Genomic DNA, 12,305 nt, shown 5'->3' with positions numbered 1-12,305 from the left:
TTATGAGAATGCTCGAGGCCATATGGCAGCCAGTTTGTGCTCCAGGGAGCCTGGCAATCAAGTGCATGTCCTCATTTTGTTCTCATGTTCCTCCCTTAATAACTCCTTTTATACATTAAATATTTATTGAACTGATCCTGCATCTCAGGTATGATACATAGAATTTTTTTCTGCTATATTCTCTTAAGCTATTAATGCACAGACCAGGGAGGAAAGAAGAACGAATAAGAGAGACAACATCTCACCTTTACGTACTTTGAAGTGACGAGAACAGAATCCATTTGTGGTCTGCATTATTCCTTCCCAACTAGATTCAGTTGTCTTTTATTTCCCCAGAGAACTCAAATATTTAAATCTAACCCTCTCCTGCTTTTGTGAGAACTTGAGGGTTAAGTTTGTAGAAATAAACATCTGCCTAAGCTGAGCTTGCCACATTGTCCAGGACTTTGAAAATTCAGTTTTACATAAATTTAAACAAATTAAAAAGTGTTTATGTCAGTGGAAGATGGCCCAGGTCTTTGGGCCCTGTACCTGCATGGGAGACCAGGAGAAGCACCTGACTCCTGGCTTCAGATCGGCGTGGTGTGCCGGCTGCAGCGCACCAGCCACAGCAGTCATTGGGGGGTGAACCAATGGAAAAGGAAGACCTTTCTCTCTGTCTCTCTCTCTCACTGTCCACTCTTCCTGTCAAAAAAAAAAAAAGTGTTTATGTCTTTTTGAAATTCCAACCATCTTTGTTTTAAGATTTACATTATTTAATTGAAAAGCAGAGTTATGCAGAGAGAAGGAGAAACAGAGAAAGAAATCTTCCAGCTGCTAGTTCATGCCTCAAATGGCCCAAGGGCCAGGGCTGATGCAGACAGAAGCCATTCTCATGTGGGTTTCAGGGACCCAAGTACTTGGGACATCCTCTGCTGCCCCCTCAGGAGCATTAGTAGGGATCTGGATCAGAAGTGGAGCAGCCAGGACGCACAACAGCTCTCATAAGGGATGCTGTTTTCACAGGCAGGGGCTCAGCCCACTGGGCCACAATGCCAGCCTCTAAATATTAAGCATCTTGTAGAGAATAAGATCACAGCCAATGGAACCCACTGCATACTGTGATTTGCTAACTCCAGCCCATGCCAACCATGTGATCTTCAGCTCACTGTCCTAACCTCCTCATACCTCAGTCTCCTCACCTTTAAATGGTGATAGCCCGAAGTGTTGTTATGAAGATTGGTCATAAATTGCCTGGCACATTTTCTGGGCTATAGGTAACACTGTATTAGTGTACATTATGCTCAGGTAAGGTATCCATAATTATCATCCAGCCTTCAAATCATTATGATGAAAGCTTAAAAAGTTGTGTAATAAGGAACCCTAGTCAAATGACTGTTAAAGGCAATTATCAGAATTTTTACAACACCTTTTTGATAAATGTTTTTAATAATTCCTTCTCCCACTGAAGGCAGTCACCCATGGGAAGGTCATAGGTTTATGTGAACTTGACTTTTACATTTCAGCTATCGAGGAATAATTCAGAATGCTATATGAACTACACTGAATTAAGTTCATCAAAATGAATAAATAGGAATGATGATGATTTTAAATTTTTATATTGAAATGATTATAAATCCACAGGAAATTGCAAAACAATGTGTCCCCTTAACCCAGCATCTCTCTGTGGTAATATCTTGCATAATAATAGAACTCCATCAAAACGAGGAAATTGATATTGGTAACATCCACAAAGCTTTGGGAGGTTTCACATATTTTGCAAACATGCACACACATGTGTGTAGTTCTATGCAATTCGTGTTCCATGTGTAGCTTTTTGTGATGACCACTGCAATAACCAAGGTAAAGAACTGTCCTCGCTATAGGCCTCCCTTTTTATAGCAACACTGTCCTCACTCTACTGCCAATCTCTTGATCAACCACTAAGTTTTTCTTCATTACTGTAATATTACTGTAATTCTTTATTCAAAAAATGTTGTATAAGTGAAACCATACAGTGAATAAACTTTTTGAAACTCAATACATGCCTTGGAGCCATCTCGCTATATTCATTAACAATTTGTTCCTTTCTATTGCAGAGTAATATCCCATATTGTGGATATACCAAAATTCTTTTAAAGATTTATTTATTTATTTGAAAGGCAGAGTTGTTACAGAGAGGCAGACACAGAGAAAGAAAGAGAGGTCTTCCATCCATCATTGACTGGGTCACTCCCTAGATGGCCGCAATGGTCAGAGCTGCACTGATCTGAAAGCAGGATCCAGGAGCCTCTTCTAGGTCTCTCACATGGGTGCAGGGACCTGGGGATTTTGGCCAGATTCTACTGCTTTCCCAGGCCATAGTAGAGAGCTGGATGGGAAGTGGAGCAGCCGGGATTGAATCGGCGCCCATATGGGATGTCTGCACTGCAGGCAGCAACTTTACCTACTACACCACAGCGCTGATTCCCACAATTTGTTTAACCATTCATCCATTGGAGGATATTTGGATTCTTTTCAGGTTTTAGCTATGATGACTAAAGTTTTTATGAATATTCATGTACAGGTTTTCAGTGAACACAGATATTCATTCCTCTGTGATACATGCTTAAGAGTGTGATTGCTAGGTATTATGGTGTGTACAAGTTTGCTTTTAAAAGAAAATATTACAAAAAACATATAGACCAATGGAACAGAATAGAAAACCAAAAAAATCAACCCACATATCTACAGACAACTAAACTTTGACAAATCTGTGTTTCTTATAGGCAGAAAATAGATGGATCTTATTTTTTTTTTTTAAATTTTTGACAGGCAGAGTGGACAGTGAGAGAGAGACAGAGAGAAAGGTCTTCCTTTTGCCGTTGGTTCACCCTCCAATGGCCGCCGCAGTAGCGTGCTGCGGCCAGCGCACCGCGCTGATCCGATGGCAGGAGCCAGGTGCTTCTCCTGGTCTCCCATGGGGTGCAGGACCCAAGGACTTGGGCCATCCTCCACTGCACTCCCTGGCCACAGCAGAGAGCTGGCCTGGAAGAGGGGCAACCGGGACAGGATCGGTGCCCCGACCAGGACTAGAACCCGGTGTGCCGGCGCCGCAAGGCGGAGGATTAGCCTAGTTAGCCGCGGCGCCGGCCGATGGATCTTATTTTGTAATCCATTCAGCCAGTTAATCCTCCACCTGCGGCACTGGCACACAGGGTTCTAGTCCCGGTTGGGGCACCGGATTCTGTCCTGGTTGCTCCTCTTCCAGTTCAGCTCTCTGCTGTGGCCCAGGAGTGCAGTGGAGGATGGCCCAGGTCCTTGGGTCCTGCACCCGCATGGGAGACCAGGAGAAGCACCTGGCTCCTGGCTTCTGATCAGCGCGGTGCGCTGGCTGCAGCGGCCATTGAGGGGTGAATCAACGGAAAAGGAAGACCTTTCTCTCTGTCTCTCTCTCTCCCACACTGTCTACTCTGTCTGTCAAAAATAAAAATAAAAAAATAAGGGCAATGAGTAATAATTAAGGGATCAATTCAATAGGAAGATGGGACTATAATAAATGTATATATACCCAATGCCAGGGTGCCTGGCACTTTAAAACAAATATTGATTTCTCTAAAGAGAGACATATACTCCATTACAATAGTAACGGGGGACTTCAACACCCCACTTTCATCAATGGGCAGATCAACCAGACAGAAAATCAAAGAAAGAAAAGAACTAATCTACAGTATGGACCAAATGGACCTAAATGATCTACAGAACCTTTCACCTACAGTTGCAGAATGCACATTCTTTTCATCAGCTCATGGGACTTTTTCTAGGAGAGACCATATGCTAGGCCATAAAGCAAGTCTCAGCAAATTTAAAAAAAAAATCAAAAGCATACCAAGCATCTTTTCTGACTACAATGGAATGAAGCTGGAAATTAGCAACTCAAGAATCTCAAGAACATATGCAAACACACGAAGACTGCACAACATGCTCCTGAATGAACAGTGGGTCAAAAAATTTCTGGAAATGAATGAAGACAACAATGAAACCTATCAAAACTTATGGGATACAGCAAAAGCAGTGCAATGTTAAGAAGGAAGTTAATACCAATAGGTGCCTACATCAAGAAGTTGGAAAGGCTTCAAATAAATGAACCTTCAATGCATCTCAAGAACCTAGAAAAAACAACAAACCAAACTCCAAATTAGTAGGAGTAAAGAAATAATTAAGAAGATGGCACTGTGGCATAGCGGATAAAGCCACCGCCTGCAGTGCCAGCATCCCATATGAGTGCTGGTTCGCGACCTGGCTGCTCCACTTCTGATCCAGCTCTCTGTCATGGCCTGGGAAAGCAGTAGAGGATGGCCCAAGTCCTTGGGACTCTACACCCACATGGGAAGACCTGGGGGAAGCTCCTGGCTCCTGACTTCAGATCAGCATAACTCCAGCTGTTGCGGCCAATTGGGGAGTGAACTAGCAGATGAAAGACCTCTCTCTCTCTCTCTCTCTCTCTCTCTCTCTCTCTGCCTCTCATTCTCTCTATGTAACTCTGACTTTCAAATAAATAAATAAATCTTTAATAAAAAAGGAAGAATTAAAATTATAGAAGAAATAAACTTAATAAAACAAAAATACAAAAGATCAGTGAAGAGCTGTTTTTTTGAAAAAATAAATCAAATTGTTACACCACTGGTAAAACTAACCAAACGAAATGGGAGAAGATCCAAATCATTAAAATCAGAGATTAAAAAGGAAATGTAACAGTGGATACCACAGAAATAGAATGAAATCATCAGAAATTGCTACAAAGTGCTATATGGGCCGGCGCTGCGGCTCACTAATCCTCCGCCTGTGGCGCTGGCTCCCCCGGGTTCTAGTCCCGGTTGGAGCGCCGGATTCTGTCCCAGTTGCTCCTCTTCCAGTCCAGCTCTCTGCTGTGGCCCGGGAGTGCAGTGGAGGATGGCCCAGGTCCTTGGGCCCCTGCACCCGCATGGGAGACCAGGAGAAGCACCTGGCTCCTGGCTTCAGATCGACGCAGTGCACTGGCCACAGCATGCCAGTCATAGCGTCCATTGGGGGGTGAACCAATGGAAAGGGAAGACCTTTCTTTCTGTCTCTTTCTCTCACTGTCCACTCTGCCTGTGAAAAAAAAAAGTGCTTTATGCCAATAAAGTGGAAAGTCTAGAAGAAATGGATAGATTCCTGGAAACATATGGTCTACCAAAATTGAGTTACGAAGACACAGAAAACTTAAACAGCCTGATAACCAAGACAGCAATAATTTCAGTAAAAAAAATCTCCCAACAAAGAGGAATAGATGGTTTCACTGCTGCATCTACCAGACATTTGAAAAACTAATTCCAATTCTTCTCAAGCTATTCGAAAGAATTGAGTGAGGGAATCCTCCCAAACTCCTTCAATGAAGGCTGCCTCACCTGAATTCCTAAACCAGAAAATGAAAAAATACAGCAGAGAAAGAGAACTACAGACCAATAACCCTGATGATCATAGATGGAAAAATCCTCAACAAAATGTTAGCTAATCAAATCCAACAACACATCAGAAAGATCACTAACCTGGAACACGTGGGATTTGTGCTTGTTATGCAGGGATGGTTCAATATAATGAAAATCAATAAATGTGACACATCACATTAACAAACTGGGGAACAAAACCTATATGATTATCTCAATAGATGCAGAGAAAGCATTTGATAAAATACAACATCATTTCACTATGAAAACCTTAAACAAATTAAGTATAGAAGGAACATTCCTTAACACAATCAAGGCAATTTATGACAAACCCATAGCCAGCAACTTATTAAATGGGGAAAATTTGGAAACATTCACACTAAGATCCGGAACTAGACAAGGATGCCCACTCTCACCATTGTTATTCTAGATAGTTCTGGAAGTTTTAGCCAGAGCCATTAAGCAAGAAAAAGAAGTTAAAAGGATTCAAATTGGGGGGAAGAAATCAAACTATCCATATTTGCAGATGACATGATTCTGTATATAGGGGAACCAAAAGATTTCACTAAGAGCCCATTGGAACTCCTAAAAAACTTTGGTAAAGTGGCAGGACATAAAATTAACACACAAATGTCACTAGCTTTTGTACACATAGATAATACCATGGCTGAAAAAGAACTTGTAAGATCAATCCAATTCATAATAGCTACAAAAAAATAAATATCTGGAATAAATTTAAATGAGGAAATGAAAGATCTCTACAATAAAAATTATAAAACTTTAAAGATGGAGCCGGCACTGTGGTACAGTGGGTTAACACCCTGGCCTGAAGTGCCAACATCCTATATGGGCACCGGTTTGAAACCTGGCTGCTCCACTTCCAATCCAGCTCTCTGCTATGGCCTGGGAAAGCAGTAGATGATGACCCAAGTCCTTGGGTGCCTGTACCCACATGGGAGACCCGAAAGAAGCTCCTGGCTCCTGGCTCCAGCTCTGACCATTGTGGCCAATTGGGGAGTGAACCTCTCTCTCTTTCCCTGCCTCTCCTCTCTCTGTGTAACTCTGACTTGCAAATAAATAAATCTTTAAAAAACATCAAAGAAAGAAACAGAAGACAGAATCTTCCCTGTTCATTGATTGGAGGAATTATTATTGTCAAATATCCATACTACCAAAAGAGATTGAATGCAATCCCAATCAAAATACCAATGACATTCTTCTCAGATCTAGAAAAAATGATGCTAAAATTATATGGAAACACAAGAAACCCCAAAAAGCTAAAGCAATCTTACAAAATGAAAACAAAGATGGAGGCATCAAAGTACCAGATTTCATGACATACTACAAGGAAGTTATAATCAAAACAGGCAACAAAATAATTGAATAGGTGTGTAGACCAGTGGAAAAGAATAAAAACTCCAGAAGTCAATCCATGCATTTATAACCAACTTATCTTTGGCAAAGGAGCTAAAATCAGTCCCTGGAGCAAGGACATTCTCTTCAACAAATTGTGCTGGGAACACTGGATCTATACACGTGGAAGTATGAAACAATACCCCTATCTTACACCTTACATAAAAATCCACTCAAAATGGATCAAAGTCCTAAATATACTACCGAATAATATCAAATTACTAGAGAACATTTGGGAAACTCTGCAACTTTAGCATAGGCAAAGGCTTCTTGGAAGATATACCAGAAGCAGAGGCAATCAAAGCCAAAATTGACAAATAGTATTAAATAAAGCTGAGTAGCTTCTTCACTGCAAAGGAAACATTCAACAAAGTGAAGAGGCAACAGGCAGAATGGGAGAAAATATTTGCAAACTATGCAACTGATGAAGAATTAGTATCCAGAATCTATAAAATGCTCAAGAATCTCAACAACAACAAAACAAACAATCCAGTTAAGAAATGGACATTTTTCTTTTTTTATTTTAAACTTTTTATTTAATGTATACAATTTTCATAGGTACAACTTTAAGAAGACAGTTATTTTTCCCCCCATACCCACCCTCCCATCCCACCCCCTACTCCCTTTCCCATCCCATGCTTCATTAAGATTCATTTTTAATTAACTTTATATACAGAAGACCAACTCTGTTCTAAGTAAAGATTTCAACAGTTCACACACACAAACAGGAATTTTTCAAAAGAGGAAATTCAGATGGCCAACAGACACATGAAAAATGCTCAGGATCACTAGTTATCAGGGAAATGCTAATAAAAATAACAAGGACATCTCACTTCACCCCAGTTACAATGGCTCTCATATAGAAATCAACAAATGCTTGTGAGGATGTGCAGAGAAAGGTAACCTAATCCACTGTTTGCTGGAATGTGAACTGGTACAGTCTTTGTGGAAGACAATATGGAGATGCCTCAGAAATCTGAAGGCAGATCTACCATATGACCCAGCAATCCCACTCCTGGGAATTTATCTAAGGAAAATTAAATCAGCATCTGAAAGAGTTATCTGTACCTGCCTGTTCATTTCAGCTCAATTCACAATAGTTAAGAAATGGAATCAACCCAGATGTTAATCAAATAAACACAAAAATTAGCACACACACACGCGCACACACACAAAGCAAAAATTTTTGTAGAAATAGCTATAAGTTTGCCTAGGAAAGACTCACCCAGGAATTAAAATTGAGTGATATATTTGGTAAGTCCACCTACTGTGGAAGCTCTCAGCATCAAGGACTGAAAGCTAGCATGTCTCATGGATTTATCACAAGGTAGAGTGATCTCACTCCTACAATTACCCTGAGATCCAGCAGGGAAGAAAGCATAAACGACATGGTTATGGTACCTACCCTCAGCCTTCTCTAGACAGTACCCACAGACTCCACTAGACAGCATCCATGGCCAGAGAAACAGATGGTGACCCAAGGGAGCTTCATATGAATACTGCCAAGCAGGTAGAAGAATTTTTATTTTGCCCATTGTTCCCTGTGTACTTTAAATTAAACAAGACATCTGTAAAGAAAGAGAAAAAATACAATTAATAATCACTCATAAGTTTTAGAAAAGTATTTTCATTATAATAAGTCAAAGAAGACAAGGAAATTGATGACTCTAAATATTTATTTAATGATAAATACTTTTCAAATAATGTGATTTCTAATTTCTCATTTACAATCACGTTGAAGAGTCTGAGTTTCAAGTATGAGACTCATTAGTGATTTTGGGGGACAGATATCTACACTTTTTGCACATAACTAAGAAGGGGCTTGAGAATGGTTTAAAACTTATATTTCAAGAACTTCTTTTATTCCAATCTATTCGTGTACATGAAAGATGCTTCTCATTGCTGATATCCATAAAAATGAAAAATAGAACTGAGGGCTGACTTTTTGTATGCTATGTTCTATATTCCTGTTGATGAGGGCAGTCCATAGTTTTCATAGCTTTTTTTTTACTTTTATTTAATGAATATAAATTTCCAATGTACCGCTTATGGATTACAATGGCTTCCCCCCCGCCATAACTTCCCTCCCACCCGCAATCCTCCCCTTTCCCGCTCCCTCTCCCCTTCCATTCACTATAGCTTTTCAATAATTGTCTACTGGATCAGTTAGAAAACAGTTTTCATTGGACATATGAGACAATTAAAAATGTTTAAAAGAGTGCTCACATCTCATTTAAAGATAGATTTCTTTCTTTCTTTTTTTTTTTTTTTTTTTTTTTGACAGGCAGAGTGGACAGTGAGAAAGAGAGAGACAGAGAGAAAGGTCTTCCTTTACCGTTGGTTCACCCTCAAAGGCTGCTGCGGCCGGCACACTGTGCTGATCCGAAGCCAGGAGTCAGGTGCTTCTCCTGGTCTCCCATGCGGGTGCAGGGCCCAAGCACTTGGGCCATCCTCCACTGCACTCCCGGGCCACAGCAGAGAGCTGGACTGGAAGAGGGGCTACCGGGACAGAATCCAGCGCCCCGACTGGGACTAGAACCCTGTGTGCCGGCACCACAGGAGGAGGATTAGCCTATTGAGCTGTGGCGCTGGCCTAAAGATAGATTTCTAGTACAAGTTATCTTTTAGTGCCCATTACTTTAATCAAAATATGTAATATATTTCTATAGTTTCGATCAGTTGCATAACAAAGTAATTCTAAAGATAATTTAACCAAGAAGTGTTTTAACACAGAGTCCTATGATCACAGAACATTTTTATAAAAAGAGTGTGATCAATAAAACATGATCAGAAATAAAGAGGAGTTACATTTGCGCTTAAATTCTCAAATGAATGAAAATGTACATTCACAGAAAAAGGGAACAAGAAACTACAAAATTTGCAATTGGCAAAGGAAAGTTTATTCATGCTCACATTTTAAAAGCCATGATAGTATCAAATTCTCAAGAATTTAATTCTCAAGAGTTTAATTTTTATTGTACATACTTCCAAAAGTGGTATCATATTTTTCTGCAAATACTAATATTTTATGTATGCCAAAGATTACATATCTTCAATTATATAAATTTAGAATAATAAATATTAAATGTCAACTTATAAGGAGAGGCACACAAACCAAAAGGTATGAAGGCAATTGACCTACACAATTTGCTGTTGTAGTCTTCATAACCAGTCCTTCATGAACCACTGGTCCAGGAGAGGCAGACCAGCTTCAGAGCACCACATGGCATCACCTCAGCAGTGATGAACTGCTCTTCACTACTCTCTGACCTCTCAATACTGCAGCATTGGTGACCAAGTTGCCAACTAACAGACTTTCGGGGGACAGAGCACCTGTATGTTTGACTATACAGTAACTCGCTTTGCAAATTACTTACATGAGAGCCTACGTAGTATCGACAATTACTAACTATGATGTTACAATGAATATGCTCACGTCTAACTCAGCATTTTGGGTAGCATAACTAGTTTAGAGAAATGAATGCTGTTTTTCTATACAGAGTCAAACAACAACTTGGCAACAATTTCCCTACGCTGTCCCTGTGTTTTCATGAAGGCCCTCCTAGCTTATGATACATTTCTACCCAGATAAACAAGCAGATTTACTGGAAAAAACAATCTCCAATTTCCCAGCAGACTGTGTGAGGAAATAGAGGTGAAACATCGGAGGAGGTTTTTAATTTCTCATTTTCCTTCTTAGACAAATATTCTGAAGAGTCTCTTCTGACCCTTACTTCCTGTTACTTGTTGAGGGTCCCCTTAGATCAGTTACTGAGGCAGCCTCTTCTCAAATAGCAGAGTGAGGAAGACCTCGTGGTGCTCTGGTCATTGATGCTGGCATTTGGTGAGTTGGACAGCTTAGAACGAACTCTAGGGCAGGAAGAGAATGTGTAGTGAAGTATCTAGAGCCGTTGGGGACTTTCACAGAGCCCAAGTCTATGATCATGTGTATCAGGGAGGCTGGGTCTTACTTCCACGTCTGTCCCCAGAGATATTTGGAAATTGAGAAAATGAGAAGTCTCATATTTTCAAGAAAATGTAAAAGGGCACATTCCCATTTATATTTAGGAAAAAGGATTTTCTTTGCAATAAATTTCTATTCTGATCTCATAGAAAACTTTAGAAATGATGTATTTAGGATTTATTTTAATACCAAACTCCAGTAAACCCTGCTTTCCTCACATACAGAATAAAAACCAACACCATTTGGATAATGGATTAAATTTTATGATAGGCAATGAGACCCCTTAAAATGATAACACTTAAAATTTATGGTCAAGGGAAGGTGAGAACTTTACTAAGAAACACAATTGCTTTCTCTGTACTTAGGAAACATTCCGAATTTTACTTTGGAATGAAGGAATTGATTCTTTAGCTTAAGGTTGACCTCAAGTTGGGAAGTGGGTAATGCTGTATAATTGTTCAGACCTGGTTAATGCCACTCTTAGGATCATTGGTTACTATCCTCACCCTGTCTTTTATGATCTTGTCTAAATATGATCAGAGTCGGTGAATTTGGAAGGCTTCCATAGCCTTGGCAACTCATGACGAGAGCCTAGGGTGGTTACTAGCGCCATAAACTAGAGTGTCAATTTGTTGGGTCAACAACAGGAGTCACTGTGCACTTGCTCCTCATGTGGGATCTCTGTCCTTAATGTGCTGTACATTGTGATTTAATGCTATAACGACTACTCAAACAGTATGTTTCACTTTGTGTTTCTATGTGGGTGCAAACTGTTGAAATATTTACTTAATATATACTAAATTGATCTTCTGTATATAAAGAGAATTGAAAATGAATCTTGATGTGAATGGAAGGGGAGAGGGAGCGGGAGAGGGGAGGGTTGCGGGTGGGAGGGAAGTTATGGGAGGGGGAAGCCATTGTAATCCATAAGCGGTACATTGGAAATTTATATTCATTAAATAAAAGTTAAAAAAAAAAGTTGGGAAGTGGGGACTTGGATATCCTACAAAACACTGGGAGAAACTGCTTTTATTCCGCAGGTTCTCTCCATGACTCTGTGTCGTAATCTACATCAGGGCCTTGAAGAAGTGGAGGTAGCGATGAAAAGAAAACTGGAGAGATCCAACGTTTTGACACAGGGACCAGCTCTCAGAAATGTACCTCAAATGCATGCTGTCTTTGAAGCTTCCTTCTGGGAGCAAAGTGAAGTATGTGATAGTGTTGGGTGGGTTCAGGGAGAGAGATGTCATCGATGGGAGAAGAAATTTGAAAGAAAGAAAGGAAATATGGAAGTGGTGGACCAATGCTTAGAAAGTCCTCAGAATTACAGACTGAGAAGAGATGAGACGACTGCCCCGTTCTCATGGTTCATTATCCTCTCTCCAACAGCTTTAGTCAGGGGACAATTTGCTGTTTCCCTGCGGGTCCTTTCTCAGAAATATTTCTCACCCTGTGCTGACCAACTCCGGATAGTGATGCTGCTTCAGACACATGAGGCTGAG

The sequence above is a fragment of the Lepus europaeus genome, chromosome 5 (genome assembly GCF_033115175.1).
Source record: "Lepus europaeus isolate LE1 chromosome 5, mLepTim1.pri, whole genome shotgun sequence".
Taxonomy (NCBI): Eukaryota; Metazoa; Chordata; class Mammalia; order Lagomorpha; family Leporidae; genus Lepus; species Lepus europaeus.
This window is presented reverse-complemented; position numbering follows the sequence as displayed.